The sequence below is a fragment of the Tyto alba genome, unplaced genomic scaffold (assembly GCF_018691265.1).
Source record: "Tyto alba isolate M040663 unplaced genomic scaffold, T.alba_DEE_v4.0 Super-Scaffold_14, whole genome shotgun sequence".
Taxonomy (NCBI): Eukaryota; Metazoa; Chordata; class Aves; order Strigiformes; family Tytonidae; genus Tyto; species Tyto alba.
This window is the reverse complement of record NW_024881276.1, coordinates 14,597,136-14,612,876: the sequence shown is the minus strand read 5'-3', so window position 1 is coordinate 14,612,876 and position 15,741 is coordinate 14,597,136. Positions and strand designations below refer to the sequence as shown.

Genomic DNA, 15,741 nt, shown 5'->3' with positions numbered 1-15,741 from the left:
AGACAAATGTATCGGTGTTGAAGTAAAGAAAAGGCCACATTACAGTGTCTGAGTATTAAAACCTCTTACTTCAGCTTACCATGAATCAGTACAAAAATCAAAGCTTTTGTGCCACATGATAAAAATGAATCGAGGCAAAAGCACTGACAGCCCTGTGAACACAAATCTTGTTCCTAGCAGATACAACAAACCCTCACTCCAGCTTACAAGGCTCCCTTTTCAGTTCAAAGAGCTGCTTTTCTTTTCATTTTCTCTTCTGCTTCCTGTACATCTGAGCCCACATGCAGGAGGCTGAGGCTTAGCTTCCAAGGGATGTCTTGCCTCACAGCTGAGACATTCTCAGGCAGCAAAAACTAACATGTCCACAGAGATAAATTACCACCAATACAATGATAATTAAGTGTAATATAAAAAATTAACTGACTCGGTAGATGTGCTGATCCCTTGTAGACCGTATCTGAAGAAAGCTACTCAACTGTATTGCCACCTCAGATGGTCAGAATAGGCCTCCGCTGGGAAGAAAAAAGGAGCCTATTTGTTTTCATTCCCTGGCTCTCATGCTTTTTTTTCTGCTACTGGTATCAACTCAATCAGCACAAGCTCTCAGCAAGCCAAGCCACCAACACCATCCCCACTTACATCATGTGAAATATTTCAACCTGTGTAGGACTAAGAGAGATCTTTATGGCCCAGGAATAAGAGTGACTTGTCAGTAGTGTGTAAATAACTTTCTCTCAGATGCTTTGAAAATCTTACCTCATTCAAAGTGGTTGAAAAAACACACACATACAGACCCAAAACTTTAGCACTTCTCAGTTCACAACCCAGACAATTTCATTCTGCTGCTTGACTTTCCTGCACTAGTGTTTTCACAGTGTCAAAACAGAAAATGAAAACCTCTGCTTGGTTTTCTTATAAGTGATTCTGAATGCATATGAGAACAATATGAAAGCCTTCTCTTTAAATGTTTTGTCTGTCAACCGAACCTCAAACATGAGCTTGTACCTCTCAACTTCTGAGTCAGTTTTGGGGAAGAAAGGGTAATAAAGGGGTATCAGTTTTTAATAGAAAGATAGCATGTAATTTAGACGTCTAGCCATTTTTTCATCCATTATGTCACATTGCAAAATAGAAAGGTTTTATTAATTTGGTTATTATTCTAAATTAGCTCATTAAATTAAATTATAATTAAGGACAAAACCTACAAACGAGTGAAGTTCCTGTGAACTATTCATCTGGTTTCAGTGATTTTAGCTAACACTTTAGATTATGTTACATAGACTTCAGGCTTCATGTTGGTTTGTCCTTTGCAAAAACAGCAACAGCTACGTTTTGTTTTGTTTTGTTTTGTTTTTTTTAACCCAGAAGATGTATGAGCAGAATGCATTGGTCAGTGACATTCAGTTTCAAACTCACATGATATCTAATCCAAAAAAACCTAAGTGAGGATGAAATCTAAAAATGCTTCTTCAGTTGCTTTTTTTAGGAAAGCATCAAATGCAGTCTGCAGTCTCTTCCCAGTTATTAGATAATGCTTAATGCAATTTTCTCAGTGCTGTTTAGAAACACAGAATGATGAAGGTCATGTCCTTCCTCCTGCTCAGAGCAAGGCTTGCTTTGAAGCCCATTCTGGATCATGTTCTTCAGGGTCATATCCAGTCTAGATCCAACTATCTCCAAAAATGGAGATTCCACAACCTCTTTAAGGAACCTGTCCTAACGTTGGCCACCATAATGTTTCCTGTTTTACAGCTTAATTCTGTGATGTGACAAATATGGAAATAATATAAATACTTCTTTTTAATGTCACAAACCCTACAAATATGGTTTTACACCAAAAGCAGAAATTTAATTGTACTAAAGTAAGTTTGCTGCATGATACTGTTTAATCACCCACCCACAACATATGTTCACTGCATTTTGATTCTGATACATCTTGAGTTTTGAGCAACTGCTTTCACATACATCTTGTCCCAGTTTCCAAGAATTCATTGCTCCTGCTAATTCTGAGAGCAAGCATGAAATGAAATGGAAAACAGCATTCTATATTAAAAAAAAGTTGTTAGTAACTCAAAATAACAAATAAAATGGAAACAAGACCGCCACTGAAAAGATGCATAGACGAGTATCTTAACCCAAATGGAAATTTGTCACTTCTGAAGAAAATCTGAAGCTCTTTAATCATGTTCTGATTATATGCTTTCCAGTCGCCCAAAATACAAATAGCAAAACTTTCCATTATCCAAGAACAAGGTGTCACTTGATGTTTAACATATATCAAAACTCCCTTGAATACCATGAGCCTCAGCTTTCTGAATGCAACAATTTTCTCCTGTAATGTGATGTTTCAGTTTGTCGCACTTAATAATATGCCTAAACTAAGCCCTCTGACAAATGCACGTCTAAGTAGAATATCAAAGAAACATTTTAGGTTTATATATGTCTGCCTTTGCTATCAGCAGCCTCCAATGCACATGTATTTCAAGAGGAAAAAAACATCATTTATTAAAGGGATTCTTGCTATATTTCTGTTGGGTTTGTTTGTTTGTTTTTTTTTAATAACAAAATGTGCTAGCCTACCTGTAGCCCAACCTTTCTGAGGGCTTAGCTGTTCATCTCATCAGCCAATGGAGATTTACTTCACTGTGCATGGAAGAGCCATAACAGCTCCTCTCTTCCTGTTAATTACTAAACTTGCTATGTGGGTTACATTTACTTTAACACTTTTCAAAATGATTGACAGAGTTCTGAAATCCTATCAGAAGAATACACAGCTGTAAATAGCAATCTGCCCTAGGGTATGCCTTTCCATGCTTTTAGGATTACAGTGCCATAAATACAGCTAAATAGTAAAAAACTTCCAGGTAGAGGCTCATACTAACAAAAGAGGTCACCAACCACCTGTAACTGTATTTGTTCCTCTAGCAAGAAAATACTCATATATAGATGGTATAATCAACAATATCTGCATGCATACAATCATGCATCAGCATCTTCCTATGTACAACACATGATTTTCAAAAAATGAGGTTATCAGGTTTTTCTCTCATCCTCAGAGTTATCCAGGTTTCTGTCTGCTTTAAGCTCTTAGGATAAAGTATTCATTCTTGGTTAGAACCACGCTTTCTGTATATTTGCTCAGAAGGGAAGCAAGATTGAAAGTTAGTCATTAACATTCAGAATGACTGAAAATGTGAGTATTTATTATGAACTACTTAGTAGTAATTTGATGTCTCTCTATTTGGAAAAATGTATTTAAATAAAAATGTAAAATAATTTAAGGTTCAATTAGTTTATTTGTTTCATGCTAAAATGGAAACTTAATAAACTCATTTTCCAATACCAATATTAAATTGCAGTGAAACTGCTATGAGAGGAAATTAATATTTGATAAAATTCATGATATGATGAATGTTAGAAAATTTCTATTCCAGCTGATACCTTGAAAATTTCTATTCCATTTGATACCTCAAATAAAAGTAGAAGACAAGTAGACTGGGATTGATTAGGGAGGACTAGTTATTTTGCCAAACTTCAAGAGTCTGAGGAGGAAGTGTAAAGATTTGGGGTCAAACTATTCCTATATAAAAGCTTCTCTAAGAATTAATATAAATTCTGTGTATGACCAAAAGAAAGTGACATCCATGTCCAAAAAACAGATATAGCCTAATAGTTACATGAAACCCTTCACGGTTACAGAATTTGTATATCTACCCAAAAAAGACCATAACTGAAGCTTCTCTGAAGACCTGGATTTGCCATAGCAATTAGTACTACATTTGAGAGCTTCTAAATTCCTCTTTCAAGTGCTTATTTGTTTCTTCACTTTTCTTCAGAGATTTTCCACTTGCTCATTTTTGGAAAGCTGGAAGAGAGAACCGGGTTATGGAAATAATAACCTCCAATTCTTTTACCTGAATTTGAGCTCAGTCTAATTGGGAAGAAAAATGGCAGGTATCTTTATAGGTTTTTTGACAGCTCAAGTCAAATCCAATATTTCTCAAGTTTCAAGTTTAGACACTAAGAAATTATTTACAGTCATACAGTACCCCTCTGACACTGTAAGAGTACTTTCACTAGTTTCAGCAAAGTAGCTTGTAACATTTATGATTACTGGAACTTTCTGCTGCAGATGGAAGAGCAAGTATCTGGAAAAAAATTAAAACTGTTGCTGCCAATTATTTGATTGATCTCTCACACTCAATACTTTAAGAACACTGGCAATGTTCTATTTTCAGTTTTGATACACCACATATACATGTTTCTCTGCATTTGGTGTGTTGAGATCCAAAATTTCAGAGGGGAAAAATTCAAAGCTATTTATATTGCATTGTCACACTATCTGTCACTACTAACAACTCATGCTTAAGGGTACTCCCAACAGAGGATTTTGCCAAAATCTTTTTTGGTTACCATCTTGTTTAGACTCCATCAAGAGCTCATGATAGGTAGTATTAATTGTTTTCATGGATATTTGTGGAAAATATAGTTTTCAAGGGCTATGTTACAAAGGTAAGATGAGAGAAGACCTCTGGCAGCTCAGAAAGTTTGAAACCTCCTGCCAATCAGAGTCAGAATTTAATTCACAACAGATAACTGTTCTGTTTATTGCAGGAGCAAGTATTGTCCTGTTACTACACTTATCTCTCAAAATAAGCAAAAAGATTACTGTTTATAGTCAGCTAGGTCTTGAAGCTAGCTGCGTCCACACAGGGCATCTGCAAGGCAGTTTTTGGAACAAGACCTGAAGCTGGGCCACACAAGACTGTATTGGCATAGGAGAGAAGAGATGAGGCATGACCTGATGCTCTGAAGGCATCCATTACCAGGGCTAAGGGTCAAATGAAGCACCTATGGGTGAAATTACACTCAAAAGGGAACGCTCTAAAAAGTGGGATAAGGAAAGACTATGCTCTAAGTTACGATCCTATTTAGGAAGGTAAAGACTTCACTGCCTTGTTTGAATAGTTTTGTGTGTTGACCGGGGTTCAGAGACTGCTAACAGAATTAGTATCTGCAAAAAACCTCATGCTTGGCGTATCTGATTTGTCAGGTCATGCAGGGTGTTTTAGGAAGTACTTCTGTTCCTGTAATCATGAACTGTAAGATTATTCCAAATGCTCATATATTCTCTTTTATTCTTACATTTTGCTGAATAATTGTTCATTTTTTATTTCTGGATTTTGAACTTCTCATACATTGAACATTTTCCGATTTATCTGTGGCTACAACTATTTAGTTGCCCAAAACTGGTAACAAGTAGTACTAAGTTGTGAATAAAGTATTTTTACTATGCTGCAAGAGCTCTAGTTTGCACAACCCTTCTAAAAGTGGGTCTTCACAATGGATAGGTAAAATTCAAATACAGTAAATGGGATGGTCCATATGAGAGAAAATCTAACACAAATGAAAGCAGATCCAGAAATATTTCTTATGCTAAAGTCACAGGCTGATGACAAAACAACATATGTGAGTAACTCATAAGTCCGTGGTCAGTTGGAATTAAAAGTGATTTACAGACAAAGGATGCCACAGTTGATCAGCAGTGCCCTGAAACCTTCAGGCTTTCATCCCAAAAGCAAACATATTGAATCAAATCTTGATCTTTTGGTGGTTTGATAAACACACTTCTGCTCTTCCTGCATAGAGCGCTTTGATCTTGAGCACACTCTATAATAAAAATACCATACCGGTGCGTAAAAGGACAGCATTCACTAAGGTTCTAGCTAAGACATTTAATACTAAAACACAGTATGAACATTATATACGAAAAGACTTCTAGAAGTCACCTTTTGTAGTACAAACTAATGTCAACAATTAAGGCAGAATCATTATACTAAATAACCTGTGGATATTTCTCACTCAAATGGCAGGTACCTCAGACAGAGAGAAGCATGAATCACTGGTTCTGTCAAATGGGTTGTAAGAGGCACAGACGTATTAGCAGTCACTGGAAGAAAGGATTCCAGAATTCATGGCTTGGTATGTTATCCTACATACTATATTCCTCCCCCTCCCTCAGTTTTGCTTTTTCAGAGCTGCAAAAGGTGTTTCATTATTAAGGCCAAATGAACATGTATTTGCAAAATTTGGCAAGGCAATAGTTTTCTTGGCAGCAACCAAAAAGTCCATTTCAGTTGAGATGATTTTCTAGATTTACCTGACAACCAATGGCCCTATTCCTACACCTTCTCTCCTTTCCCCACAGTAGCTTTATGAAAGGCTTCTAGGAAGTACTACATCTACAGTACAGGGCCATGCCATCTATCATGCATGGTCACAGCTCTAACTGAGTTCTTGTACTTTTGGAACCTTGAATTCCCAACACATACATTTTGTTAGTGACCACAAGGATAAAGAAACAGTATGTGTCTTAAGAGGAATATGCCAAGAGCTTTTTACTGTAAAAAATGTAGCCTGAGACCTTGGAGCTGACAACTTTCTAGCTGTCTCTGTTCTAGGCAATGATTACATTACCTGTGCAGAATGCTCTCATTACATAGTCTACAAGGTCTGATAATACCAAAGATATGTACTCTTTTCATACAACTGTTCCTAGCTAAGGACAGAACTGTGGTTGTCTAATATGTGGTAGCAAGCACAGCTTTTCTGTTCAGGGATTCTTATTCATTCTCCCAGTCCTAATTTTTTTCTTGTAATCTGGGGGGCTCTGTGGCAAATGCTGCATTAACTGGATGCAAATCTGCAGCTGCACAAGCTAGTGCAAACTGTTTGTGCAAAGTTGTTAGCATGCATAGTTGTTAATGCATGCAAAACCTAGAAAAAGTAAAACTTTTTTAACTCTTCAGGTTGAGAAAATAATATACAACAGTCCTCTTTTCCACCACCAGAGAAAGATTTTCCTTCTTAGCCATTAAGCCACAGGACTTTAAGTGAAATTCTGAAGCAGTAAAACTCCTGGACAGTATAAAATTTGAATGAGAGTTCTCATATTCCCCCACTGTCTTTTCGACTGACAGAACAAGGACTGCAGCACTGTCATAGCTGCCTGAAGCAAATGAGTAAAAAGTTAAACTAGACAAATGCTGTTCATTAGAATAATTTATTCTGAGATCATTCTTCTGCTCTATATCTACTCTGAAACATGTAATTATGGTACCTCCCACACTGCTTTTATTGACAGTAAGTAATCTAATAGAGAAAGGGAGGGTTCAAAAACTGTATTCTTCAATGGCAAAAGTCCAAGATGCATCAGTTGTTCCATCACTGTGTATGTTTCAACTGCATCCACTTAAGAATGAAAAAGAAACTTAATTATCACCCATTACAGAATAGTACTTAACCCTTTATTTTGATTTCTACTGAGAGCAATTCCCAGTTTCATCCCTTACTGAAGAGAATGGACCAGCCAGAGAACCACAAAACAGCTGAGGCAGGAAGGCACCTCTGGAGATCATCTTACTCAACCCTGTCGCTCAAAGCAGGGTCAACTAGATCAGGTTCCTCAGGGCTGGGTCCAGTTGGGTTTTTAATATCTCCAACAATGGAGACTCCACAAACTCCATGGGCAAGCTGCTGCAGTTAAACCATCTTCACAGTAAAAGTAGATTTTTCTTATTTTACATGGCATTTCCTGTGTTTTAATTTATGTCCACTGCCTCTTGTCCTTTCGCAAAGTATCACTGGGACAAGTCACCCTGTATGCACTTCAGAAGCCTCGTGGATTGCTTGTGCCCTGCTGTGTTGCCCCTCCAGCAGATATCAGTCAGTCAGACAAATGTCTTTCAAAGAATGAAATTTCCTCCAGGAAAAATCTGGTTTGCTTAGAAAATTTCTGCCTTAGTCACAGGAAAAGTAGATTTTCCTCTGTATGTTTAGCTAAACATTAAAACAATAAGACTATCCAAGCAGATTTAAGAAACTTATTATGCAAGTGATCTCTGTTAGATTAGACAGGTGCTCTGTGGCACAGCATGGAACCAATCCTGGACCTTCTGGGGAGAAAACAAACTACTGTAAAACACTACAGAAGTCAACCCCAGGGCATTAACAAAATCTTGCATAGGGCCCACAGTATTTCTAGATGAAAAAACATAAGCTTAAAATAAAGGTCCCATGCACCCCTACAACACCTAGGTGCTTGCTTATGATGAAAAGAGTACATACACAGCTCCTTCTGTAGGAGCAGTTAGAAACACTTCTGATTGTGTCCTTCGGCATGTTCTCTTTCATATTGCTTAGTCTGACTGTGTGACAGGGAAAAGTGCAGGGGATGTAGGTGCACTGTAGTGAAGAGGGCAGAACTGAGAGACCAGATTTTTGCTTTAAGGAAGATATACTCTTGTAAGCTATTCTCTGTTAGCACTTGGGCATAATATTCTTTCAGTGAAAGAAACAGAAAACTCACTCTGACTTTCAGAGATCTTGGGTTTGGGAAAAATTCAATAAAACAGAAAATTGTGCTTTTCTGGAGCTAGTGAGCTTACAAAGGCTTTGGTGAAACAGGAAATTAGTGCACAGCTGTGTGTGAAAGAAGCAGTCTTAGCAAAGGAGATGCACAACAGAAATTACAGTCACCAAAATGCTTTCCTTGCTCATCTCTAGAAGATCAAATACATAGACGCAATTTTTTTTCCTTTTAAATAGTACTATTCATCATGAGACAACCTTATCTACTGGTTACATTACTTTTAAGGACATGTCCTTATAATAATTTCCAAGGCTTGGAGATTTCTCAGCATTTGTACCCTTCAGGACTAAAATGACATTTCCAGAGCATAGTGCTTTGTGCCTCTTTATCATTTCACCATGCTACCAGGAATAGCTTGCAGCAATAGCTGTAGTAATAGTTATATATCAGGGCTGAATTCGGGTAGTTCCTGACTATAGGAAGTAACAAGATCTTGAACAGAGAGGAAGTTTCCATGGGGAAATGAGGGAAAGAGAATTTGTAACTCAGCCATTATACATTCTACTAAAATTCATACCAAAGACTTCCATTGCATCTATGAATTAAGGCAGAAAAAGAACAGTTCATTCCAGGATAAAAGTCACATTACTTGCTAGAAGCAAGTAAAATTTCCTCTAAGCATAAGATGAAACAGCACTCTTCAGAAGGTGGGGATAACACCAGGTCTTTTTAATTCTGTGTTGGCTATGGTGACCTTATAGGTACAAACCAGCTTACAAAATCAGTTTTACACTTCATTCTTAAGTCAGAATTCTGCAGTGTTAGAAATATTATCTACTTGGGTTAATCTGAAAGCAAAGGGATATACTTGAGAAATAGACCAAAAAACAGCTACCTTTATATGAAAAATATGAGGGTTTTTTTCCTCCACAACATAGTAGCAGAGATGGATTGGCTGACTCAGAGATAGGTGCTAAGCAACAAGCACTTCTTTCCAGTAAAATAGAAACACCTAATAAAACAGCTTCTCTTCAGGAGCCGCACTGCTGCAAAGAGCCATTTTCCTCCCAGGTGCAACCATACAATCTCCCATGTTATATGTCAGCAATTGGCTTGAGGGGCCAGCACCGTGTAAGCAGGGCAGAGGAATGGGGCACAGACTCCTGCAGTCATAACCACTACTTTGAAAAAAATCACTTGTTCAGAAACAATTGTGCTGCTTGTCAAAACATTTTGATAAAATGGTACTCTGAAATGGGCATCTGTGCTCCCCTAATTCAAACAACATTTGCACCACTCAGTACAAGTTTTTTAGAATGCCAAATTTATGATGCATGCCAGCCAGTGTGCTTGGTTCACCGTTTCATAGTCCTGATACCTCCCTCTTCCTTGTACAGAAAGAAGTACAGAGAGGAGCCAGCTGAGAAGTCAGGACCTAGACCTGAGTCCTCATAGATGTGACACTCCTCACCATATTGCAGTGATAACTCATGCTGAGTCCCCTCTGTGCAATGCCTGACATCCACTTCTCTGCTACAACATGCGGTGCTTAATCTCTTATCAAGAGGGAATAACCGAGGGACTAAATCACTTATTCTACATTAAAAAACCCAGAATCTCTCAACTGTGCTATTGTGATTGTACCAGCTACAGGTAATGTAATTGCTGGTGTACAATGTTAATACCTACAAAGGCGAAAGTCCTCTATCAGGTAATAAAATCAGGATACAACCAGGAATGATTGATTGAAATAGATAACAAAAAATACAGAATGGGGATGTGAAAGGAAATTAGGAAATGTTCTGAGATGGGAGATTTATTAGTCTATAGATCTGCGTCTCTTGACAATGTAAAATTACACTTTCAGTGCATTATATCATATGCAGTAAGGAATAAATCTAGACTGGCAGAGGTGGACCAGATGACCTTTACAGTAACACTCTCATTTTTAAAGAATTCAACAGCTTTTTCATGGAAAGAAATTATAACAGGCCATTTTTTCCCTCATGGTCAGATGCAAAAAAAGGTAATACAGAAAGTTTAAAATAAGTTTTTTCCACAAAAAACTCCAGTTGTGCTTCATGATAGCCCATAAACCAATCTTACTTCTTTTCTGGTGCATTTTGCTTTGCTGCAATAGTTAACTCTGGATTTTAATAAAAATGACAGAGTATATAGAAACAGATGTAAAATCTCCCTCATTCAACACCTTCAAATTTCATTTTGGCAACCACTTCCCCAGTAAGAGAAAATTCATGGTATTAACTGCTTCTTTCAAAGAGAAGCAATGCAGATGTGAAAATGTTCTCTCATCTGTGACAGGAATAAAATTCCTCATGAACAATGCAGATATTATTCCATATAATTAAAAAAAAAATAGCACCCCCTCCTAAGGAGAGGAAATATTACTATTTCACAAAATGTATGCTTAACCAGAACTCAAGTATGTGCACACCCATTCTCTTTAGTCTTGAGTTCAAAGTACTGACAGTCTAGAACTGGCAAAACAAGTGTGAGATTACTGAGGCGCTTTTGCAAGATGATTTTAGCTAAGCAGCTGATAAGAACAACAGAAGCACCTGATGAGAAACAACAGAAACTATGCCTTAAATCTGAGCAACTTGCTATCCTCTGAGCTACTACTGAAATCTGTTTTATCACTCATCTCCAACTTTTTTGCCATGAGGACAGCCAAGCAGTGCAGCAGGTTGGCCATGAGCTTGTGCAGTCTCCATCTCAGAAGGTTTTCAACACCTGATTGGGCAAAGCCCCGGGAAGTCTTGTCTGACCTCAGAGCTGTCCCTGCTTTGAGCCTAATTCCAGAGTAGAGACCTTCTGAGGTCCCTCCCAGCCTGAATTATCCTATTATCTTCTGCACTTTATGATGGTTTCTGAGGGATTTGCATATTTTTCTGCAGCAAATTCATTACGAGTAATACCTTTCTCTTGCTGGCAGGCTAATTACCATTTTGTTCTCTTTCCTCCTTGCTGTCCAACATTTTTCTTGGAATTATGACAACTGGCCATCCATTCAGCCAGTTTACTACCTTTTACTGGTCCCATCACATTAGCAACAGCAATTCATACCATGTTTGAATGTGGAGTTTAATACATATCTGAATAGGATTAAATGATGGTGATTAATTGCAATAGCAGAGGACTAGACCCATGAGGCCTCTCTATTCCTCTATGTTGATTGTGCTGGTCTCAAAATAATACAATATACAATGGCATCCTCCATTAGCAAGGAATTTATATGCTGTTTCATTCCTGCCTTTTCTCACATAAATGTAGAAGATTTATTTCAGACCAGATTTTTACCAAACCCAGATGGAATATCTCAATTTACCTTTTAGCACAACAGTATTATGGCTACCACAATCACTTTCAATTGTCACAAGTACCTTATGGAGTAAGACATATTTTGCTTTTTGGTTAACTGTTTCACCATTTTGTTTGTCTTATATGCCACTCAGTTCATTTATGGCCTAGGTGAAGTTTCTACACTGATTTTAACATCATAACTAGTATTTTTATTACTTGTTTTGTACTTGTTACATTTATAAAAGTGCTGCATTGGAAGTAAGAAATATATACAGTATCATTTAGATGGTTTCTTTGGAGTGAAGAAGCTGGCCAAAGGCTGGAACCACTATCCCAGCCTGAGAATGTGACAGTTGCTGCTCTTCTGCCAGAATCAGACACATAAAGCCATGAGTCTCCAGTTGAAAGAAACCCAACATGTGGCAATGTGTAGGCATTCAGAGCTGCTTATGGCCAATGAGATATTGTGGCAGTGGGGCATGGTGGTGTTTCAGACTCATGAAGGCACCACATAAGTATTTTCCATTATGTTTCTCCCTCTTACCTATCTTCCCCTTACTGAATTTTTAAATTCTTGTTCTTTCCAGCTATCTCTCAGAGCAAAAGACCTTCTATACCTGAACTAAATGTGAGGAAGCTGACAAGAGAAATGGATACAATCTAGGTACTCATGATGCCTTCATAGCAAAACTAGGTATTTTACTCTGCATTGCATTATATAAAACACTACCAGCAATTTTGATTCTGAATGGGCTTTGAGTCTTTTAAAAGAACTCCAAATCAGATTATTCTATAACGTCATAAGTCTATTCAGCTCTGCTTCTAGGGCTGAATGGTGAGTTTCTTCCATTTCCACACATGTGGACCTAGACATTGTCACAGCCTCATTTCCTTGTTACATGCTTATTGATGGGAAAATGAACAAGGAGTTGAAGTTGTAGAACAGGCCAAAGGGCTCTCCTACATTCCCATAAGGCTACAAAAACTAAGGTGAAATATGATCAGTGCAACCTACAGAAGAAAGGGATGTAAATGTCATAAAAGCTCCAGTCACCTCCAGAGAGGGATATCCCAGTATTTAGTTTTCACCAGAGCCAAGCTATTCTGGACCTTCATGAACATGAGTACTTGAGAAGAAACTAGGGCATCACAGCAGTTCAGATTATTGGGCTTGTTCTACTGAGGCACTTGGGAGCCTACTTGGAGTCCAATCTGAGAGCTATATTTGAACAGGCTAGACATTGTGAGAAATTACAATATTTTCACTTGTGAAATTTCAACACTATGTGTTACTTCCAGTTCAGGTTTGTGTCTTCCTACCTTTACGATGGACACTAGTGCATGCACAATTTTATTAAGACTGTAAAGGGCTAACTTGCAACAAAGCAGCAGAGAAATAAGCTTTTTAATCTGTTCTTACTGTGGTAATGGATAGACTGAAATTTTTCATAACTATGAAATATTTCAAGAATTTTTCATGATCACTTAGTTTCTGGACAGCTATTTGAAATCCAGAATATTTTCTTATCTGGGAATATAAAAATGCCAATGACTTTTTAACTTTAACACAAGTATGATTTTTTAAATCAAGTATTTCTTAGAAGTACATTTTCAAGGAGTTTAAAATTTAATTTGCCGATGATTTATGCCTGTAAGCCTGTAATCATTCTGCAAGCTTCAGTATTATGAATAATAAGCTTCCTCATGAGGACAGGCTGAGAGAGTTGGTGGTGTTCAGCACAGAGAAGGGAAGGCAGACCTTATAGAGGCCTTCCAGTACTTACAGGGGACCTACAGGAAAGATGGGGAGGGACTCTTCATCAGGGAGTGCACTGACAGGATGAGGGGCAAGGGTTTTAAACTGAAAGAGCATAGATTTAGGATAGATAGTAGGAAGAAAGTCTTTACAGTGAGGGTGGTGAGGCACTGGCACAGGTTGCCCAGAGAAGTCATGGATGACCTCTCCCTGGAAGTGCTCAAGGCCAGGTTGGACCAGGGGCGTTGAAACTAGATGATCTTTTAGGCCCCTTCTGACCCAAACCATTCTATGATTCTATGATTACTACAAATACTTAAATGGAGAAGAAGCAATACTAATTCAAATGTTAACAACAATTGTGAAAATACTTATGGAAAATATTTTTCACTATGCACTTAGGTTAAACTGGAATTGATATCAACAGCTAGACTTTTATTCTATAGTAATTACAAGTGTAGCTATATAAACAACTGTGAAAACAGGGAGGAGAAAAAGGGAAAGGAAGCCTTAATATTTAAATACTGCCATCATTGGACTTCAAACATACTGAAGAAGAAAATGTACCAACTCCATCTGTTGTAATAGTACAATGGCATTCTAGATTTCAGACACCTACTTAAAATCTGTGCAATTGTTTTTCAATTTTTTTCTCTACAAACTTATTTTTGTTTAATTACAAATATCCATAACAAAAATTCCCCAAGCAGAAATTCTTTAAATACTGTGATGCTTACAAGTATAATAAACTGCAAGTTTCTCATTTTTTTTTGTTTGTTTGTTTTTTGTGATTTTTTTTGTTTGTTTTGTTTTTGGTTTTTTTTTTTTTTTTTTTTTTTTGGTGAATACTTTTCCAGTATATAGTGCTTATTAGATGTCATATCTATTAAAAAGATCTCTGCAACAAAAATTGATGGCTAGCTTGTGCACCAGTTTATTAGGAAACTAATATGCATATGTTCTGCACTTTCTTAAATGCTAATTACTGACTACTACAACTAAGAGGTTTCATAAATACATGAGTATTTGATTGAATAATTTTCATTAAAAATGTAGGTACTTTATGTTCAAGTACCTTCTCTTTTTCCTTCCTTTCAGCTTTTCTGCAGAGAGGAATAGGAGAAGTAAGAGAAAATCAACCACTTAAGTAGAGTTAGACTTTAAAGTTTTCAAAATCACGAGCTTTTGGTAAATTATTCTCTGTATTGAGAACACTTAAATACATACGTTTTGAAATGAACTTTTAGAAAGCTTTTTCCTGTGTTTTTCTCTGGATGGGTGGGAGGCAACAAATATCTGGAAATATGCATCATTTTAGTAGAAGTTATTTTTCTCAAAAGTTACTGTCTCCTTTCCAATGAATCTTATCAGCTAAAAACTGATTTTTGCAATAGGTCCATAAGCAAATCTTTTTCACTTACAGTATGTTCAACAAGATCACTGTTTCAATCAATTGAACTTTGCATGCCCAGACTGATGTAGATCCACCAGCTCTGCTGAGGTCACTGAGCTGAACCCGTACAGCAACCTCAGGAGGACTGTCAGAGTAAGAAAACTGAAATTGTAACCTTGGCTAAATCCCTCATCCTATTGCCTCAGTGTCCTCACTGGCAGAGTAGAAAGGAGGGTGCTTAGCTCTCTGTAAGTGCTCATTGCAGCAAGTATGGAAATTAATTATGTGAGTTACGAGTCACTGAGCTGCACTCCAACTGCATGGACAGTTACACATTGCTAAAGAGGGAAAAAATAAGTTTGCCAAAGATGCACCAACTTAATTTAATTTGCAGCAAAAAACCTCCAACTGATGGCTTTTATTTTATTCCTCCCTTACTTAAACTGGAACATTAAAATAGTGAATGTGTACAATTCTACACATGTAGATTTAGCAAAATCCCTACAGAACAAATCCTCTGTTTCTTTCCTGCATCCATTACTGAACCACCTATTCCAGATGTATTAATTTTAAATGATACATCTTGCTACTAAACTTACTTTATTTTCAAACACAATTAAAATTATCAAGAAAACTACTGTACTTAATTACAGAATTTTAGATTGGCTGGTTATTAGCAAAATGAGAAGCTGTTACTTTTTTGTCACTTTTCCTATGACAAGCAAGTCATTAGGTATTGCTAAATACCTATGAACGAGTGAGCATACACTGGAAAAGGTAAAGGGATAGGAGGCGGGAAGGGAGAAGGAACAGGTCAATAACATAAGTTTATTGGTGTAGGTTTGAAAACAGTTTGTAAGCAAGGTTACTTTTTCTTATATAACTCCCTACTATATA

At 37.2% G+C, this 15,741-nt stretch overlaps 1 protein-coding gene across 9 annotated transcripts in view; it reads right to left on the bottom strand.

Moving 5' to 3' along the window:
- The window catches only part of CNKSR2 (connector enhancer of kinase suppressor of Ras 2), a 220,331-nt gene that overhangs the window by 63,959 nt on the left and 140,631 nt on the right, over nt 1–15,741 (bottom strand). The gene's annotated exons all lie outside the window — the stretch shown is intronic.